Below are 21,366 nucleotides of genomic sequence, written 5' to 3'. Positions count from 1 at the left end.
AACTGTGACTTAGGTAATAGTAGTTGTGATAGAGGTAACAACAACTGTGACAGAGGTAACAACAAGGAAAGGGAAAAAAGGGCGTTGTGACTAGAGTAGCAACAGGGAAAGGGAAAAAGGGTGTTGTGACTGGAGTAGCAGCAAGGAAAGGGAAAAAGGGTGTTGCGACTGGAGTAGCAACAAGGAAAGGAAAAAAGGGAATTGTGAATAGAGTAACAACAATGAAAGGAAAAAAAGGGTGTTGTGGCTAGAGTAGTAGCGGGGAAAGGGAACAAGGGCATTGCGACTGGAGTCGCAGCAAGGAAAGGGAAAAGGGGCATTGTGACTGGAGTAGCAGAAGGGAAAGAGAAAAAGGGGCGCTCCGACTAGAGTAGCAACAGGGAAAGGGAAAAAATGGTGGTGGAATTGGAGTAGCAACAGGGAAAGATAAAAAGGGTGTTGCGACTCGAGTAGCAGCAGGGAAAGGGAAAAAAGGGTGTTGTGACTGGATTAGCAGCAAGGAAAGGGAAAAAAAGGCGTTGCGAGTAGAGTAGCAGCAGGGAAAGAGAAAAATGACGTTGCGACTAGAGAAGCAGCAAGGAAAGAGAAAAAAGGGCATTGCGACTGGAGTAGCAGCGGGGAAAGGGAAAAAGGGCGTTGTGACTAGAGTAACAGCAGGAAAAGGGAAAAGGAAATGTTGGGGTCTTAATATAGGTTTATAGATTCAATCCCTCTTACATTTATTTGTCAATCCAGGGCCTGTCTATTTACTTCAAGGTTATCGTGCAAGGTATATGCAGGCCACAGGCTCCCTACCCAGTATTGGGCAATTACAAAATGCAAGGTCCAAGAGTTCTACAAATCAATTAAAAAAAATTAAATAACACCAACTCTAAGTAACAACAATCAGTTAAGTGATGAAAAGTCTTCATGTTGTTTACTTCGTGTTGGTGGACAATAGCGAGAACATTTTTTCAACAAGCTCTTACGATCCAATTTTTTATAGATCATGGCACCTAGAAAGACTCAAAATCATATGATATCAGATTTATTAATAGATGCTTGGATGAAATTCTCTTATTTCATTATCATTTCCTTCAAGAAACACTTGTCCATAAATTGACCTCCTTTATTCTTGTCAGACCTGCAAAAACAAGCATCTACCTGCAATAAAACATGAAATCATGGAAGAAGGGAGGTGATCAGACTCTCTAATCCAAAACATATGAAAAATATAACAAGTAGTTACTCTATAAAACAAATCCACACAAGGATAAATAAAGCAAAAATCATTTATCACCTGTTGGAGAGCAATGGTTGACATATTAACCAACAATGTTTTAATCATAACTCCTTTGTTTTTCATCTGATTTGAATGATTCCAAAGAAAAATGAAAGTTAATTCAAATAGATATAACCAATGGGAACAAGTTTTAAAAATTCCATGATATGATATGTCATATTTACTTATAACAACCTGCATAATAGAGTCATTTTCGATTTCCCAACTTAGACCAACAGTTGATATTTTAAGCATAAATTTTTCATTTTATGACGTATTGAACTTATTCAAATTTTAGATTAAATTATATTCATTTATATATCTCCAATAGAAACATTTTTTGAATACAAGAATAATTGATGAGTCAAATACGCTAATGAACAACCGGAAAAAACAAAGTTTTAAGAATGTTGATTTACAACAAGCAGTCGGTATTTTGGTCATAAATTTCTCATACGGTATTGAAATCGAGTGATTCAAATTTCATTGTAAACTAGATTCATAGGAGAATATACCATAGAAATAGATTTGCAAAATATAGTCATTTAGGCCTCCAAAAACTGATTTTCCCAACTTTATTCCTAAGTTTCCTATTAGACATCATATCAATGTTTTGGTCATAATGTTTTCGTTTCAAATCCAAATTGAGTGATTCAAATTGTATTACAAAGTATAAATAAAGAGATACTTAGGATAGAAACAATTTTTTAAAATATTCTCATTTGGTCCCTCGAAACGTGATTGTCCCAATTGTTTTTCCAGAAAATTCATCAAGCCCATAAGCCATAAGATATGATAATCAAGCAGTTTTTCCAAAACGCTGATCAAAATGAATATGAGTGTTGTAGAAATGTTATTTTCAAAATAATACATCTACATACATTAAATATATATATATATATATATTAGTATTTACAAATCTTAAAGATGATGAAGGTCGGCTTGCGCTCTGCCTGCGGAGGAGATAGGGTTTTTTGACCTACTGCCGTTGTTGCGCCTGCGGCGGCAGGGCCGCCTCTGCTCTGCGGTTCCTGCTCTGCCTTGGGCGGGGCCATCTTCGGCCTTCTCTCCTTCCTGCTGAACCGAACCGTTGTTCCATAGCGCGGCTCTATTCCTTTTTCTCGACTTCGGCTTTGACGTTCCAGGTTTGGAGGTCCGCACTTCCTGCTTTCTGAGATCATCTGAAGAGTTCCCGGGGACTTTCTTCGTGCATTAAGTCGGGAGGCGGCGGCGTGGGTTTTTACTTCCTGGTTCTCGGCGGATACTGCTCGCCTCTCCGCGCTACTCTGTTTTGGCGGACTATACCAAGGTTTTTGGTCTTTGGCGTTCTTGGAACTGAGCCGCGGCGCGGGTGTGGAGTGCTTCTGATCTCTAGTTTTTCTCTTCTTGGGGGCGAGGTGGCTGCCCTAGCCGCCTCTGCCCCCGGATCGCCTCTATTCTAGCTGGGACCTGATAGTTTCCCCTGCTGAGGCTTTTGGTCCTTTTTTTGGTCGAATGCAAGCTTACCTCTACAGTTATCTGGAGTGTTGAGGGAACTGGGCTGTGGAGTCTATCTCTGCATCGTTTCGTGCCGCTTCATATGGTTGTCTCTGGTTTTTTTTTCTGCGGGCTGCTGAGATATATGGGTGGCATCTTCCTATGGTTTCTTCGGTATTAGGAGGAGAGTTTTGAGGGGGTGGGGGAGGAGTGGCTATCTTGTTGCTCTCTACCTCATTTCGTGCCTCTCCTCCTTGTCTTGGCGGCCATTTGAATCTTCTTCACATTCCTCTGGAGCTGTTCTACTTTTATGTTGTTTTTGTTTGTAAATGGGTATGGCTATCCTCCTGGTCTGTCCGCAGACTAGATTGGGGTTTTCATAACCTTTTTTCTTGTTGCCCTATCTGAGGGCTTTTCTATATACTTCTCTTGAAGTATAGTTATTGTAAGTGGCATTGCCCACACTTCTGCATATGCGCTTAGCATCTACAACATGTAATTTTCTGAAATTAATGGAAATTACGGATTCTTTTCCTCGAAAAAAAAAAATATATATATATATATATATATATATTATCACCGATGTTAATTTTCGCAACGTGTTGCAACAAAAACAATTATTTTTACATATACAAAAATTTATTTATTTATCTCCTTATTTATTTTATTTTATACACCAACATACTCTACCTTGAAAAATAAAATATGCTTACATACAAGAGTATTTATAGTGGATCCATTTTCGAAATAAGAACTCAAGTATGCACGTACCCAAATTTGAAAAATGCTTGTTAATAAATATTATGATATGAGAGACCAACTTCCTCGTTAAGGATGGTGCCAAGAATTGTTGAAGCATAGAGTGATGTTGCAAGCAAATGACAAAGCAAAACCAATCTTCAACACAGTCTTGATTTCCCATAGTTTTTCATATCATGAAGTTCTTATTGATCTCGACTGGGTCCCAGATTGTGTTGATCCTTCCTTCCTTGACCTCTACCTGTGAGTTTTGAGGGTACCTTCCTCTACCCCTTGGTTTTGTTTCCCTATTCATACAATCTAAGAGACGTGGAATTAAATCAAAACGACCAAAACGAATCTAATGCTCAGGTCCTAGTGAAAGGGTTGGTTCAAACCTCGCCTGACCAAGACAAGAGAGTGGGTTTTTACAGTAAAAAAGGCAGAGAATTAAAACAATCGAAACAATCTAATGCTCGGATCTTGGAAAAGGTTTGGTGCAAAGCCTCGCCTGACCAGGACAAGGGAGTGGTTCCTACGATCAATTAAAAGGTAGAAAATTAAAACAATCAAAGTATTCTAATGCTCGGGTCCTAGAAAAATTTTGGTGCAAAGCCTCACCTAACCAGGAGAGAGAGTGGTTCCTACAATCAATTAAAAGGCAGAAAATTAAAATAATCAAAGCAATCTAATGCTTGGATGAGAGAGTGGCTCCTACAAAAGACAAAGAAAAACAAACAAAGCAATCTAATGCTCAGGCCCTAGAAAAGGTTTGGTGCAAAGCCTCACCTGACCAAGACAAGAGAGTGGTTCCTATGGTCAATATTGGTTGTACTTTTGCGCCTTGATAGCCTCCCCGCTTCAGCGCCAAAATGTTGGGGCCTTAATATAGGTTTATAGATTCAATCCCTCTTACATTTATTTTTCAATTCGGGGTTCGTCTAGTTATTTCAAACTTATCGTGCAAGGTCTATGCAAGCCACATGTTCCCTTACCCAGTATTGAGAAATTACGAAATAAAAGGCCCAAGGGTTTTAAAATTTGAGTAACACTAAATTAAATAACACCAACTCTAAGTAACAGCAATCTAAAGTAACAACAATTCTGAAATAACAACAAGATATTAAAGCAGTAAAGAAATGAAACAACAATCATAAATCATTAACGATACAATTGAAAATCATACATATCCAGACGAATTATATCCAACAACACCTGATTGGAAGAGTGGGCCCACTCTAATCAAGGTCGTGGTTGAGATTTATAGACTTCACCGATTTAACGATATGTTTCTACTCTTATTGATTCATAAAAATATTACAAACTGAAGTTCTGTTGTTACACACGAAAGGAAGATCCTTCAATATCTAATCTTCTCCATATGTGTTATCTCCTTTTTCTCTCTGGTTCGCGTCTTTTAAATACACAAACAACATAGGGAAATTTAGAGCAAACCGATTACAAAATTATTTCCCTTACAATTTAGATTGACTACAAAATCTCAATAAGAAAGATGAGATCTGAGAGATCCTTCCATCATGATTTAGCTAGAACAAGTCAAATCTGGTATTGCAGTTGGAGCAATTTGGAAAATGGTCACAATAGAAAATCTGCGAAAATGTCCTCCGAAGAACCTTGCTTTTATCTCAATCCAGAATGAATTTTGGAAAACTACTGATTAGAAATCTAATTTGATTTGTTCTACACAAAACCTGTGTCTTGAATTTTCAAGATTCATATTCATTTGCCCAAAATGTCCAACGCAAAACCGTCACTTTTTATCCCAAAGAATTTTTGAGTTGGAATATTTGATTATGAGTTGAAGATCGAATTTGCAATCTGAAAAAGATATTGGAGGCTAAAATCGTGAGTGATGTTATAACAAATTCATTAATAAACCATCATTAGTAAAATCATGCATACTAATCATCAATTTATTAAAATTAAAGGAGGACAAGTATTACTTATCTACAAGAGCATAAATAATTATGAAATGGAATTATATGAAGAATTGTGATAAATAGAACAATAGAAATGGATGAAGTTGATGAAGTTGATGTTAAGAAGTGATAATAATAATGATAAATTAGTGGCCCAACAAGGCTAACATCAATGCAAATGAAATTAGGCAACATACCTCCTTCAAAAGAGGATGTAATCCCTACAAATGTAATTATGGAAACTTTACAAGATAAGGTCCTAGTTTTAGAGAACGAAGATTTAGAGGCATAAAGGAGCAAAAGGAGTGTGAAAATGTCCCCTTCTCACCTTCCTTTGTATAAATCTTGAAGAAAAATTCACACTACTCCCCTCCACTAACAAGAGGTAGAAAATACCACAAAGAGAGAAAATTTGCAGCAATTAATTGTATGGGGATAAAACCTATAAGGGTGATCATGATTCCATTGCTATGTCTTATTATGGAAAAGGTTTTTATATATTTATTTTTAAAATCACTGAAGCTAGGGACCTCATGTCAGATTTGGTCCCTATTTCATGGATTCTTGGGCAATTTTCCTTTCCCATTAGACCCTTAAATTTAACCCTAACATGGAGATCTCTGCTGCCATTGTTTATCACACTCTCCCATTTTCTTCAAGGGTGTTGGCACTTTTAAAGTTATTAGAGACAACCTAGGTAATTATATAACCCATGAAAAGCCTAAGGGTGATTATGTGTGGAAATGGATTTTGATGAGGGACTACCTAAGGTGATTCATCTTAAGTTGGAGGGCTAAAGTCACCTTCAATCTCCTAATTATAAGTAGGTTCCTTCCAAATGTAACTCTTTCCATGAGTATGGGGACTTTGAAAAAAAAAGTCCAAACGTTAAAGAATCTTTGACATTTTCTAAGTTGAATCCAACTTATCATAAAAATGATGAACAAGGCTCAATCAAACAAGTTGCAAGAAAGAAAAAGAGACATCCCCCAAGGGGGTCTCGGCCTACCATCAAGCCTAAATCTAAAAATAATTCCAAATATTGACCCACTACCACCTCCAATTATAGATTTGGAACCCTGCAATCACATATGGAAGAAAAATAGGAACATGTCAAAAAATACTTTCATAAGAAAAGCTTGGATCAATTTGGATATCATGTAAAGCTCAATTGTGATAGGCCAACATTAGTGCAAATGCATTTAGAGAGCACAAACTCCTTCAAAAGAGGATTTTATCCCCATTAATGCAACTCCAGAAATTTTGCAATATAAGGTCCTAATTTTAGAAAAAGAAGATTTAGAGGAATAAAAGGAGAAAGAGGAGGATGAAAATGCCCCCTTCTCTCCTTCCTTTATAGAAATGTTAAAGAAAAATTCATGCTACTTCCCTCCACTAACAAAAGGTAGAAAATACCACAAAGAGAGAAAATTTGGTTCCCAACAAACTCTTGACTCCCTTGGTTTTAATGGGGAGTGCATCTTGATCAGTCCTTGATAATGCTCTATTTTGTATCATTTTGTGCAAGCAATTTATAAGAATCCACTATTGTACTCAAGATTTAGGAAGATCTAGTTTTGGAAAGCTTGGAATTCAATCTCTCCCTTTTATCATTTTGATGGGAGGGCGACTTTTTTGTTTTGTTGTCTATTTCTATTTTGAATCTATAAATCAAACATTCCTTGTATCTTTGTTACATGAATTTGCATAGATTTTATCAATACAAATTTACTAGTTATTGTTAACAAATAAAATTGCAAGAGGTTTTTATATGGATATGATTTATATTAGGGTTTTATATAGAGAAAGATAGAGCTAGCAATGATAGAGAAGATTTAACAAAAGAAAGAGGTGAGAGGACACAATGCTAGGGTAGAACTAGTGAAGGAAGGAGGTGAGAGGTAACAAAGTTAGGACAATACTATCAACAATGGAAGGGGGAAATGCTAGAGGAGAACTAGAAAAGGTGAGAGACGAGACGTAAAATGCTAAGGTAAAACTAGTGACGTCAAAATGTGAGAAGAAACAATGTTAGGATAAGGCTAGAGAAAGAAAGAGGTGATTGTTGGACATGTCTTGTACTCTTTGTAGTTATATTTAACCTCACTAATAATGTAAATGATCTAAGGAGGTGACTGCCTACCTAAATAAAGGGGGTCATGCAATACTAGTGCATGTTATGAATATAATTTAAATAAAATTAAATCATGCAAAAAAATAATAATAATAATAATAAATAATCATAGTTATATTTTAAAAAGACATGTCCAGTCATGAAGGGCCACCTGCCTAGGTATATAACTGGGCCCCCATTGTAACATTCAATCATCCTTGTACTATCATATTATTAATAAAAATATTACTTACAATACATTTGTGCATTTTACATTTTAAAAGCACAACAAGCTACATGTTTTGTCGCTTCAGTGAAATTGGATCCATTTGAGCCCTTTGACGTTATCCGCTACACAATCTACCATCAAGTTTAAGTCCTGAAATCATGGAATTAAGTGAATATCATAAATTTAAACTGTCAAATGAAATTGGAGAAGCATTACAACAAATAAAATATGTTGACCACTTTGTGTCAATGAACCCATAGCAGTACACCCCTTTCTTCGCAAAAAGGATCCATCGTGTTCGAGTGTCCGTGCCTTTCAAACTTCATCATCAGCTGGCAATTTTATGAATATGTCATCCCATTCCAACCCATTCTGCATATATAAAATGTAAATAATCTTAGTATGACCGCATCTGTATGTAACAACCTAGGTAAACCTGTGGTTTTGGTGACGATTTCCATTCTAGGAGGTTTTTTGTCTCACTGATTCATCTGTGTCTCTAGACATAAATGATAGACGGAGTTTTTCCCTCCACTCTTACCCCAAAGCTAGAGTGGATTTTGTCGCTAAGATCTTAGGCGAGTCCTAGTGTTTTAGATCGAGTCTATGTAAAAGTGATTTGAGAATTATCCTAGATAATTGGCTAGATTATTTTACAAGTCATTTGATCTACTAGATTTTATTTTGTGTCACAAAAACAGGTATTTTTTAGGGTCTATAACGAATGGGTTTCCCCTTCATGTATTAAAATGTAAAATATTGATGTAAAAAATATTTAGTGCATGGTCCCTCATAATTAGACACCATGGCTAAGTATTAGAGGGTTTGAAAAATAATCAATCCCCTCATAACTCAATTAATTAAATTTTCTAGCCAAATTAGATTAAAAATCTTAAACCATATATTTAATTTATTTTATGTCCTAGGTAAATTTAAATTCTCCAAAGGCAAAATTTATGGGTCTTAAAAAAAATAAAATTTTAAAGGTCTCGGGGCAAGGGAATATTGAAAATTTTAAGAAATCTTGGGCCCTTGGACCTTGGTAGTTAAGTCAAACTCAATTTTTTGAGGTAATTAACTCAAAATTATTATTTTTGAGTTAATTAAAAAGGAATTAAATGAAAAAATCAAAATTCCTCAAAGAATAAATAATTTCGACAGACGAGATTAAAAGATAATCAAATCTTTTTCAACGGTCGAGATTACTTTGAGGGGTATCAAGCGAACTAGCCATTGGATAATTTATCTATAAATTAGAGCTCTGTATCAGCCTATTTTTCATCTGATCTTTGAATCGTGTACTAAGCTCTCAAGCCCTCTTGTATATTTTCTGGAATAAATGCAAAAGTCTTTGGGGTTTCAACTTGCGGTGGTGTTCCTCTTCATGAATCTATGGTAAAATCATTTTATTTTCTGCAAATATTATTTGAAAATCTCAAATCAATAGCTCTCTTAGAATAATCTAAATACAAGTATCTTATTCAGTTTGTTGGATCTAGCGTAACATTTTTAATTTTGATTGAATTAGTAGGTATCTATATTTCTTCAAAATTTTATTGTTATTATATTTGTCTACTTGGTTTGATGGTTGATCTAGTGTTTGCAGAAGATCTCTAAGGTTTTAATTGAGCGTTTCAGGATAGTCCTTAGTAGGACTAGTCAACTCTCAAAGCATAATTTTTGAAGAGCCTACTTGATTGAAGCCTTAGGATTTATCTAACGATCTATTTTTATGCGGGATGTTTCTCCACTAATACCTCATCTAAATTATTTATCTCAAAAAAATAATAAAAATAATAATAATAATAATAAATTTACTTTTAGAGATTTAAATGATCTATTTGCTATCTCTAGAGCTACTCGATCCGATATACGGGTAGAGGTGTCCTCATATCTATAAATTAGATTTGTAGATTATTTTGAAAATATTTGTTAAACTTTGTAAACATATATATTTAATCTTTTATGTTTATAACTTTTTTGTATATATTAGTGAATACCTTTGTGATCTCCATAAATAAAAGGGTGTTAGTTTTTGTTTTGTTGATGAAGTGAAACTCGGGGAGATCTGAAGTGTTCTACGAAAATTCAAATGTTCCAAATCTGATCTTTTAAATCTTTGAAAATTGTGTTAAATTTCCCAGCATTCTGGTCTTGATTGCGGGAGTTGCTTGAGGTTATTTTGTGGGTCATAAGGGTTTTGGGGCTATTTCTTCCTTGGGCTGAAGCTCTCCTATGATACCTTTGCATTTATTACAGGAAATCAATCAAATTGAAAGATACTTTAGAGCTTGGGATTAAGGTCATAACTCACACAAATTTTGGAAAGTAAACACAAGGGTTTGAGGTTTTCTTCCCTCAAAACGCAAGTTCCTATAGTGTTATTCTTCCCCAGGGCCAAAGGGGCTATTATAAATAATTTTCCTCTAGTCCGAGAGCCTCAAGTTTCCTTTCTCTGACCCGCAAACCCTTTGAGGTCTAAAATTTATTTATTCAAAATTTAAGAGGGTCGTAGGAAGCTTCTCTTTCCAGTGTCGTAATAAATTGAGGGTTTCTCCTCGATTTAAATCTTATTTCCATTTGAGAGCCTTTCATTCATAAAATTTCCAAGGAGAAATCGATTTTTTCTTTAAGTTAGTCACAGACATTTATGAGCCATTTTTTTCTTGGATGTAAGAAAATCCATGAGTTGCTAAACCTGCAGATCGACTTTGTCTTTTTTTGCTCGAGGTCCTTCTTCAATTTTTTTTAGGTAGGATAGATTTTTCTTGGAAGGTTGTTGACCTTTTCCGGTCATTTCTTCTTTGCCACGAGTAATTATATGAGTAGATCTGGCATTTTCGTGTCTTCTAAAATCTTCCAAGGGTTTTTGGAGGCAGTCGTGAACCTTTGAAGCCATTTTCTCATAAACCGTGAGATTTTTTGGATTTCGTCTTTGATTGCAAGCAATTTCGTGAAGTGGGAGATCTCCATAACTAAGCCAAATTTTCTAAAGTTGACCCTTGAAGAATTAATAATGTGGCCCTTGAAGAATTAATAAGTGGGATTTCAGTTTTTAAGTTTAATCTTTGTTTTTTAAGCTCCACATTTATTTTTGCATGCTTCCACATAGGCTTTGGACTTAAATTTCTTGGAAAAGTCAAATTTCATTTTAGGAGAAAGTTTTATTAATTTAATTATTGTAAAATCATTATAAAGTTTTCTCCCATTGATATTTTGAGGTTTGAGTAAAGTGAAATTTACTTTTTGGAGAACATCTTTCATGTTAGAATATTTGTAAAATTATTATGAATTTTTCCCCCATTGTTAACTTAGGGGTATTCAATTTTTATTTGTAAACCCCATTAGAAGTTTTTTTTTTAAACCCTTTCTCTTGGTCTATTGTTATTAATCACTAGAAATCTAATCTAACATAAATCATCTTGACTGAATTTTCTTTCCTAGTCAAACTCTTAAGCACCAATTAGCAATCTCAATTGCCATCTTTCTTGTGCTTATTCATATTTTCTCTATTGACCTCCTAATGATATATCATAAGTGGAATGATTTAAAGAGAATTTTCTATAGACATTTGTATTGTTAATTCTCTATAGTGCTTTGTTTCAAATGAATATTCTTTACATGTTTCATTGAATCATTATAACCTTGTGCCTAAGTAATAGTGATCATAGGTGGTTTGATATCCTTTGAAGCATCTTGGTAGGATTGTATGTCATTTGAAGAATTGCATTAATATTTGCACCTCATCTTTCTAACTTTCTACTTCTTGTGGCATATTAATCCTTGTGGGCATTACATTTTCCTTGCAATATTACATCGTTATTCTCGTAATTATATTTACCTGTGTCTTGTATAAGATTGTCTCTTTATTCCCTTAAGTACTCTTGTCATAAAATTAATCAATACTAAGTACTTGAGTCTTAAACGATCTTACCTCAAGACTACTCACTCATCCCTTTGCTAGTCACATTTTGCATCTCTTTTCATCATAAAAACATTTTCCTTAACAACAGTTGTTCATCATATACTTGGTCCTAAATTTCTTAGCAAGATAGTTGACTCCATAAGGCACTAGTATCAATCATATAAATCTAATTGAATCCTATAAGTCTTGCTAAATCTTAATCAAGTACTTGGTTGTTTAACTGTGTATCTCAAACTGGTTGGTTCCCAACTAGTCTCCTTCATTCCATTTTCGTAGGGTCTACCCACCTTAGCATATTGTTGGGAGACAAATTAAATGGAGAGATTGGGGATTAGGGTGACAGACCCCAATCTGAGACATTGTTGCGGTATTTACGACATTCATCTCATTCATTTTTTCAATCTCTCATCATTTTTTGTCCCATCACCGCCACATTTTCATCTCTTCATCTTTTCATTATCGTATCTTTCGTCATCTCACTAATCCTTTCATCTGTAGCTTTAGCACCTAAACATTTCGGTTGATTTCTTGTTTCGGTGGCGACTCCACTTATTCATCCATGTACTCCTAGACAAGAATCCCTCCCTTATATCGATTTGTTTCCCTTGACTGACCTTTCAGTTTCTGCCTTTGGCATCTTAATGCTAGATTCATTCTCAAGTGGCAACTCCATTTCTTTTATTTCTTACAAGAATTTTTGTTAGAAGCTCACTTCTTGTGGGGCTTTTTTATTTTCTTGATCAAAGATCTATCTCTCTAGCATCCATTTGGATGTTCCCTTTCCCCCCTTTAAGTAAGTCATCATGGATACTCTTCATGATATGGCGGAAGACGCCATTCATAAATTGCATTTGTTCTCGGGTGGTGATTCAGCCATTGTTGGAAAGCATCTCTTCAAGGTTACTCATATAATAACGAGATATTGTCTTCCTTCATAATATAATCATGAAGATGTCAAGATACGTCTCTTCGCCTTTTCTTTAGAAGGTAATGCTATGAATTGGTTTCGTAATTGTCCTAAGGATTCTTTCACTTCTTTATAATATATCATCGATGCTTTTAAGGATAGATATATGAAACAAGGTGGCTCGCCTTGTGCCCCTAGTACTATGCAAAAGAGTGAAAGTGATCTTGTAAAGAACTCAACTATCAACAGAATATTTCAAGACAATTCTCATTATGAATCCACTAGTACCATTGCAAGACAAATCCATGATAGTGAAGAAGCATAAACAAGTTGTCAAATCAGTGTTGACAACGATAAGCATCTTGTTAAGGAATTGATTCAAATTGTTAAAGACATACAGTTAAATTAACTACTGATCATGCCAAGAAAATTGATTCTATACTGAACAAGTTATTAGCCTTAGAGGAAAAGATAACGATCATGGAATTCAACCACTCCAATCAAATGACTACCATGGAAGAAAGACATGATGAATAAATGGACATCATGGGATTTGATCACAACAATCAGTTAGCTACCATGCAACAAAATCATAAGAAATAGGTAAACTATATGAAAAATTGCTTCATGGGCATGAAAGCGGAGAATGATAAAATTATGAAGGACATGGAAGTTGGTCAAATATCTCTTCAGAATAGACTATTGGCTATAGAGAAAAAAACAAGCACCATGTGTTATAAATATGGAAGAAATGGATACCATCGAAAACAGATTAAAGATAATGGAAGTTAATCATTCTAATCAGATGTCCATTATTAAGAATCATATGATTGCAATGGAAGCAAAGCACACTTGGGAAATCAAAACTATGGAAGCCAATCATATCACTCTGCAAGACAGATTCGTGAAAACTCAACTTAATCAAGCAAAATTAATAGTAAGGCATGTCAGAGAAATGAGTTCCATACATAAGAGGTTGGAAGAAAGGAAATCACAAGTATAGAAGTTTCAATCTGATCCAGATGATAGATGGCAGAAAATCAAGGAGCTTTCAACAGATCATAACTCTCCCAATCCATTAAAGTAGGTCTTGTCTTGTTGTGAATATCCTGAGAAAGTGGTTGACCCCATTAATGAAGATTTAGCTGAGGATGACATGATCAAAGAAGAAATTGAAAAGGATCAAGTTATAACTCATAACACTTGTGAAATTGATCCATCATTTATCACAGAACAGATGCAGAATGAAGAGAGGCATGTCACAAATATCTTAAATACTTCGTCCAAAAGTTCTTAAGAAAAATGTTCCACATCATCGGCGATACAGCCTGCCACAAAGAAAAGCCTGAAGTGAAAAAGAAGAATATGGAAGTAGTTTGATGCATCTGATGGTCGTGAGAAGCTTGATTTTCGAATAAGAAAAAGTCCTACCGTATGCAATGTTGGACATGGCACACCTGAAAAACAACCCACAAATTTGCCTAAAAGCAAGAAAATTCTTAGTATGCACTATATTGAACACATCTAATGCCACAAGGCATCCTTTGTATTGTATCTTTAACCTTATACCCTATTATTTCAGTATTTTCACTTTGTAATTAGATTAAGTTTATATTTTCATGTTAGTAGAATAACTAATAAATAAAGAGCTTCTATTTTCATGTGTTTAATGTTATATGATGAATTTTGGGTGCACGCTACTTATTTAATCTTATGTGTTGCTTGGATGCAAATTCTGGATTCTCACGTTCCTCCAATGAAGCAACGTGTCCCAAAGTAGAGCCAGATGTTAACCACACTGTGTCAATGACCATATAGCAGTACACCCCTTTTTCGCAAAAGGGATTCATCATGTTCGAGTGTCTGTGCCATTTAGAATTCATCATCAGCCGACATTTTTATGAATATGTCAGCCCATTCTACATATGTAAAATGTAAATAATCTCAGTATGTCCACGTCTATATGTAACAGCTTAGGTAAACCTATGGTTTTGGTGATGATCTCCATTCTAGGCGGGTTTTTTTTTCACTAATCCATCTGTCTCTAGAAACAAATGATTGGAAAAGTTTTTCCCTCCACTCTCACCCCAAATCTAGAGTGGATTTTGTCGCTAAGATCTTAGGCAAGTCCTAGTGTTTTAGATCGAGTTTATGTAAAAGTGATTTGAGAATAATCCTAGCTAATTGGCTAGATTATTTTACAAGTCACTTGGTCTATTGGATTATATTTTGTGTCGCAGAAATGGATATTTTTTTAGGGTCTATAATGAACAGGTTTTCCCCCTTCATGTATTAAAATGTAAAATCTTGATGTAAAAAATATTTAGTGCATGGTCCCTCATAATTAGACACCATGGCTAAGTATTAGAGGGTTGGAAAAATAATTAATCCCCTCATAAGTCAATTAATTAATTTTTCTCGCCAAATTAAATTAAAAATCCTAAGCTTGATATTTAATTAATTTTATGTCCTAGAAAAATTTAAATTCTCCAAAGGCAAAATTCGTGGGTCTTAAAAAATTAAATTTTTAAAAGTCCTCGGCCAAGGGAATATTGAAAATTTTAAGAAATCTCAGACCTTGGTAGTTAAGTCAAAGTCAATTTTTTGAGGTAATTAACTCAAGATTATTATTTTTGAGTTAATTAAAAAGGAATTAAATGAAAAAATCGAAATTCCTCAAAAAATAAATAATTTCGATGGACAAAATTAAAAGATAATCAAATCTTTTTCAATGGTCGAGATTACTTTGACGAGGATCAAACGAACTAGCCGTTGGAGAATTTATCTATAAATTAGAGGTCGGTGTCAGTATATTCTTCATCCAATCTTTCAATCGTGTACTAAGCTCTCAAGCTCTCTTGTATATTTTCTAGAATAAATGAAAAAGTCTTTGAGGTTTCAACTTGCGGTGGTGTTCCTCTTCATGAATCCATGGTAACATCATTTTAATTTCTGCAAATATTATTTGAAAATCTCAAATCAATAGCTCTCTATAATAATCTGAATGCAAGTATCTTATTCAGTTTGTTGGATCTAGGGTAACATTTTTAATTTTGATTGAATTAGTAGGTATCTCTATTTCTTCATAATTTTATTGTTATTCTATTTCTCTACTTGGTTTGATGGTTGATCTATGTTTGGAGAAGATCTCTAAGATTTTAATTGAGAATTTGGGGATATTCCTCGATTGGACCAACCGACTCTCAAAGAATAATTTTTGAAGAGCCTACTTGATTGAAGCCTCAGGATTTATCTAACGATATATTTTTCTACCGAGTGTTTCTAAGCTACTACCTCTTTTAAATTATTTATCTCCAAAAAAAAATTATAAACTATAGAGCTTTAATTGATCTGTTTTCTATCTCTAGAGCTACTCGATCTGATTTATGGGCGGAGGTGTCCTCATACCCATAGTTTAGATTTGTAGATTATTTTGAAAATATTTGTTAAACTTTGTATATATAATTATTTAATCTTTTATGTTTATAACTTTTTTGTATATATTAGTAAATAACTTTGTGATCTCCATAAATAAAAGGGTGTTAGTTTTTGTTTTGTTGATGAAGTGAAACTCAAGGAGATTTGAAGTGTTCTACAAAAATTCAAATGTTCCAAATCGAATCGTTTAAATCTTTGAAAATTGTGTTAAATTTCCCAACATTCAGGTCTTTACCACAGGAGATTGTTGAGGTTATTTGGTGGGTCATAAGGGTTTTTGGGCCCTCTCTGTCTTGGGCTGAAGCTTTCATATGATACCCTGACATTTATTACAGGAAATCAATCAAATCGAAAGATACTTCAGAACTTGGGATTAAGGTCCTAACTCACACAAATTTTGGAAAGTAAATGCAAAGGTTTGAGGTTTTCTTCCCTCAAAACCGCAAGTTTCTAGAGTGTTATTCTTCTCCAGGGCCAAAGGGGCTATTATAAAAGAATTTTCCTCTGGTACAAGAGCCTAGAGTTTCCTTTCTCTAATCTGCAAACCCTTTAAGGTCTAAAATTTATTTACAAAAAAATTAAGAGGGTCGTAGGAAGCTTCTCTTTCTAGTGTCGTAATAAATTGAGGGTTTCTCCTTGATTTAAATTTATTTCCTTCTAAGGGCCTTTCATTCATAAAATTTCCAAGGAGAAATCGATTTTTTCTTTGAGCTAGCTGCAAACATTTATGAGCCCTTTTTTCTTTGACGCAAGCAAATCCATGAGTTATTAAACCTGCAGATCAATCTTGTCTTTTTTTTGTTGGAGGTCGTTCTTCAAATTGTTTTTAGGGAGGATCAATTTCTCTTTGAAGGTTGTTGAATTTTTCCGAGCATTTTCTTCTCAACCGCAAGTAATTCCATGAGTAGATCTATCATTTCCATGGCTTATAAAATCTTCTGAGAGTTTTTGGAGGCAGTCGTGAACCTTTGAATCCATTTTCTCATAAACCATGAGATTTTTTGGATTTCGTCTTCGATTGCAAGAAATTTCGTGAAGCGAGAGATCTCCATAACTAAGCCAAGTTTTCTAAAGTTGACCCTTGAAGAATTAATAAGTGGGATTTCAACGTTCAAGTTCAATTTTTTATTTTCTAAGCTCCACATGTTTTTGCATGCTTCCATATATACTTTGGACTTAAATTTTTTGGAAAAGTCAAATTTCATTTTAGGAGAAAAAATATTATTTTAATTATTATAAAATCATTATAAAGTTTTCTCCCATTGATATTTTGAGGTTTGAGGAAAGTGAAATTTACTTTTTGGAGAACATTTTTCATGCTAGAATATTTGTAAAATTATTATGAATTTTTACCCTCATTGTTAACTTAGGGGTATTTAATTTTTATTTGTAAACTCCACTAGAAGGGTTTCTCTAAAAAACCCTTTCTATTGGTCTATTGCTATTAATCACTAGAAATCTGATCTAACATAAATCATCTTGACCAAATTTTCTTTCCTAGTGAAACTCTTAAGCACCAATTAGCAATCTCAACTGCCATCTTTCTTGTGCATATTCATATTTTCTCTATTGACCTCCTAAAGATATATCATAAGTGGAATGATTTAAAGAGCAATTTCTATAGACATTTGTATTGGAAATTCTCTCTAGCGCTTTGTTTCAAATGAATATTCTTTACATGTTTCATTGAATCAATATAACTATGTGCCTAAGTTTTAAACTCACATGGAATTCAAACAACTATATGTAAGATAAGCTTTAGATTCCATATATTATCGACATGATATACATTTATAGTACGTGGTGTGACCCTTGGATTCATATTCAAGTGGTCTCTTGGACTCCGATGGCTGTTCACATTCCACACCAACCCATAGAGGATTAAGTGTCCAACATTCCACACCAACCCATAGAGGATTAGGTGTCCAACATTCCCCCCCTAAACCGAAGGGGTATGTATGAGTCCAAGAAGAGAGTTGTAATACAAAATGTGCAAAAATGCATGGTAGCACTAGGTTGAATGTGCTCTCTGAAATGTTGGTATAAGGGGGGTCGTTTAAGGATGACTACCAACACTGGAACACTTGGTGCAGTTTCCGGAATTCTTCCAAATCTGGCATGAAGTTGAGGTCTTCTGCTAGAGGAAGTGCTCCTGATGTTTTGAAGAGGGAAACCTTCAGCCTTGAATGGGAGGTCTCACCCTGCATAAAAAAGGAAGAACCCCAACCTGAAAAGGGAGGTCTCAACCTGTGATGGTTTAAGGATGACCACCAACTCAAGAATGCTTAATGCAATTCCTGGAACTCTTCCAAAACTGGCAAGAAGTTGAAGTCTTCTGCTAGAGGAAGTGTCCCCAATTCTTTGAAGATATGTCTCAACCCCGCATAGATGGTTTAAGGCTAATCATCAACCGAAGGAATGGTTAGTGGCATCTTTGTCTCTGGCAACAACTCTGAATCTGGTATGGCGAGTTGGGCTCAAGCTCGCTTGATGTGGCTTTGAAGCTTGTAGATGACCATCTCTTCCCCCCTTGTCAGATAAAAGGTGAGAAGATGAAGAGATATCAGCTGCAAGACTTTTTAATATTCGAGAACAAACCTTGTTATATGAGAGAAATATCTTCTTGGTCATTGAAGCCCATTGCCAAGAAGCGATCCATCCAAGATGAATATTTGTTCTTGCAGGATGTTTGTTTTTGAAGCATCTGTGTGAAGAATGGGTATGATGATCACAATGCTTGCACGGATGAAGATCAAAATAGTGATCTTTCACATGGCCAACTCGGTCACAATGTTGGCATTTAACAATTTGTTGTTGTTGCTATGGAAGAGGAGCGGAATTTGGAACAGCTGAAGATGAATTGTCATGAAGGCATCCAGCACTCTAAAACTGAATGGGCTTTGAGTAATCCAGAATATGAAAGGAAACCTCCTTATCATATCCAAGACATGTTCTGCGCTTATTATGGACAATCTCTTCCCAAGGTTTGATGACCGACTTGGAAAGTGCAGGCTGAATTTCTGCATCTGCATGTACAATTGTTGCTTCATTTTGCACTGGATCTGAATCAACTCTAACATGATTGACTTGTTATTTATGGGAGTTTATTTCAATGTTCTGAACAGAAACAGGTTCAGAATGATGACTCCATTACTTTAATTCTTCCTGCTACTGTTGTGATTCAAGCTACAGAAATTCTATCTTTTCATGTGCATTTTGCATACAGGTTTGAATGTCGAAAAGAGACCCTTTACTAATTTTGACTGTGCTATTAGCAGTGGACCTGATTAGAGTTTTCAATAACTCTAATATTCTTTCAAGCTTAGCCATTTTTCTTAACAGGTGGCAAATAAAGATTGTGAGCTTCAATTGTATCACTATATACCAAAGTCTTCTCTAACAATTATGCACTATCTTCTTCTACACACAATATGAAGCCTTGATGGTAGGCTTTGGAGCAACGATTAGGATTAACTTTTCTATGGCAACAACTCAGAAGCAGAGAATTCATATATACAAAATCAACCCATCAAAACAAGGAAACTAAGGGTTTTGATGACATTATATCTCTTGTGGATCATCGATGCTTTGAGTCCATAAGCTACAATATCACACCATTTTCCATTATATAAAGGGATGACAAGCATAACTCATTTTACTCAAACCATAATCATGGATATCCAACATCCCGCTTTCAAGAAACAACATTAAAAATGATGCAAATCATGAGACAAGCTAACCTGGATATGAGGGAAAAAACATCAGTTTGATATCACAGAGCCCCAACATCCAGCTCTGAACATGAGGTTGCATCCAAGACACTCGATGCTAATACATTGAGGCATCTTGCCCAAAATAGAGAAGTAGCAAAGAAAAGTATACTGAGAAAGAAGGCTTATGTCCAGCAGTTAGAGTCTAGCCGCATGAAGCTCAGTCAGCTTGAGCAAGATCTTCAATGAGCAAGAACACAGGGTGTTTTCCTTGGGGCGGGATTCATTGTTGATCAAGGTCACCCAAGCTTGAGTCCAGGTGCTGCTATTTATGACATGGAATATTCACGGTGGCTAGAGGAACATCATGGCCGAATGTGTGAGCTGAGAGCAACATTGCAGGCCCACATATGAGACAACGATCTACACCTGCTGCTAGACAACTGCCTACACCACTATGACGAAATATTCTAGTTGAAGAACATTGCAGCCAAGACAGATTTGTTCCACCTGGTTTGAGGGATGTGGGAAATGCCTATAGTGTGGTGTTTCATGTGGATGGGAAGATTCCATCCATCGAAATTTCTCAAGATCCTGGTTCCTCAGCTGGAGCCCTTGACAAAGCTGCAGTTTGTGGGCATTTGTAACTTACAACAGTCTTCATAACAAGCTAAAGAGGCTCTTCTACAAGGAATGGAGACTCTCCAACAATCTCTATCAGAAACCATAATATCTGGATCTCTAACCTCAACTTCAAACCTCGGGAATTACATGGAATAAATGGCCATCCCCATGGGAAAACTCGCCAACCTAGAGGGATTTGTGCGCTAGGCAGACAATTTGAGACAACAGACACTGCACCAACTTCACTGAATACTCACCATTCGCCAAGCTGCAAGATGCTTTCTCGCCACTGGGGAATACTTTAATCAACTTCGAGCATTGAGCTCCCTGTGGTGTGCTCACCCACGAGAGTAGTGCCTACTCAATGGAAGATCTTCTGCCGCAAGGACGATGACAAATTCATCTGCGAAATATTTCTCCACTTTATGATCTTTGACAACATCAGCATTAGACATTGGGAATTTCACTTTTCCCAAAATCCTATTTTTGATTAATTTGTTTACAGATAATTATGAAATTATCAAGTCATTGCAACACCCACAGATCTTATCAAGTAGGAGAATTACTTTTCTAGGTGCCAGGATCACTGTTACTTGTAAATGTGAATTGACTACAATCCCATGAACGGTTGATGTATCTCTAAATATGGGAACCAAGAATTATATTGAATATTAAACGTGATAATAGATCCCTCGAGTTTTGAATTTCTTTGTACCAAATCAAGCAGAAATCTATTATATTATTCGGGCGCTCGCTTTTTCTATGCCCATTCAGATTGGATCAGTACAAATGTATCTTATGCCCTCACATCTTCAAATATCAAGTTGATATGCGGAACGAGCAGCTGAACGTGCCAAAGCAGTCCAGTCGCAGCAAAAGAAGTAACGTTCGGTCTCCCACAACCATTAATAATGCGATTTCCTTGTGCCTTACACTACAACACTAGCCTGCCATAACTGAAAAAAATTGAATGTTATAGTTAGGAATATACCAGTGACAACAATA

The 21,366-nt window shown here is 35.4% G+C and overlaps 1 pseudogene; it reads left to right on the top strand.

The window, feature by feature from the left end:
- The first annotated feature begins 551 nt into the window (after nt 1-551).
- LOC149183308 (transcription factor TGA2.2 pseudogene) lies at nt 552-20,715 on the top strand (annotated as a pseudogene).
- The last annotated feature ends 651 nt before the right edge of the window (nt 20,716-21,366 follow it).

The sequence above is a fragment of the Pinus tabuliformis genome, chromosome 3_2 (assembly GCF_031772625.1).
Source record: "Pinus tabuliformis cultivar Carrire ecotype Pingquan chromosome 3_2, CPIR1, whole genome shotgun sequence".
NCBI classification, from domain to species: domain Eukaryota; kingdom Viridiplantae; phylum Streptophyta; class Pinopsida; order Pinales; family Pinaceae; genus Pinus; species Pinus tabuliformis.
The sequence above is the reverse complement of the archived record's forward strand: the minus strand, read 5'-3'. Positions and strand labels throughout refer to the sequence as shown.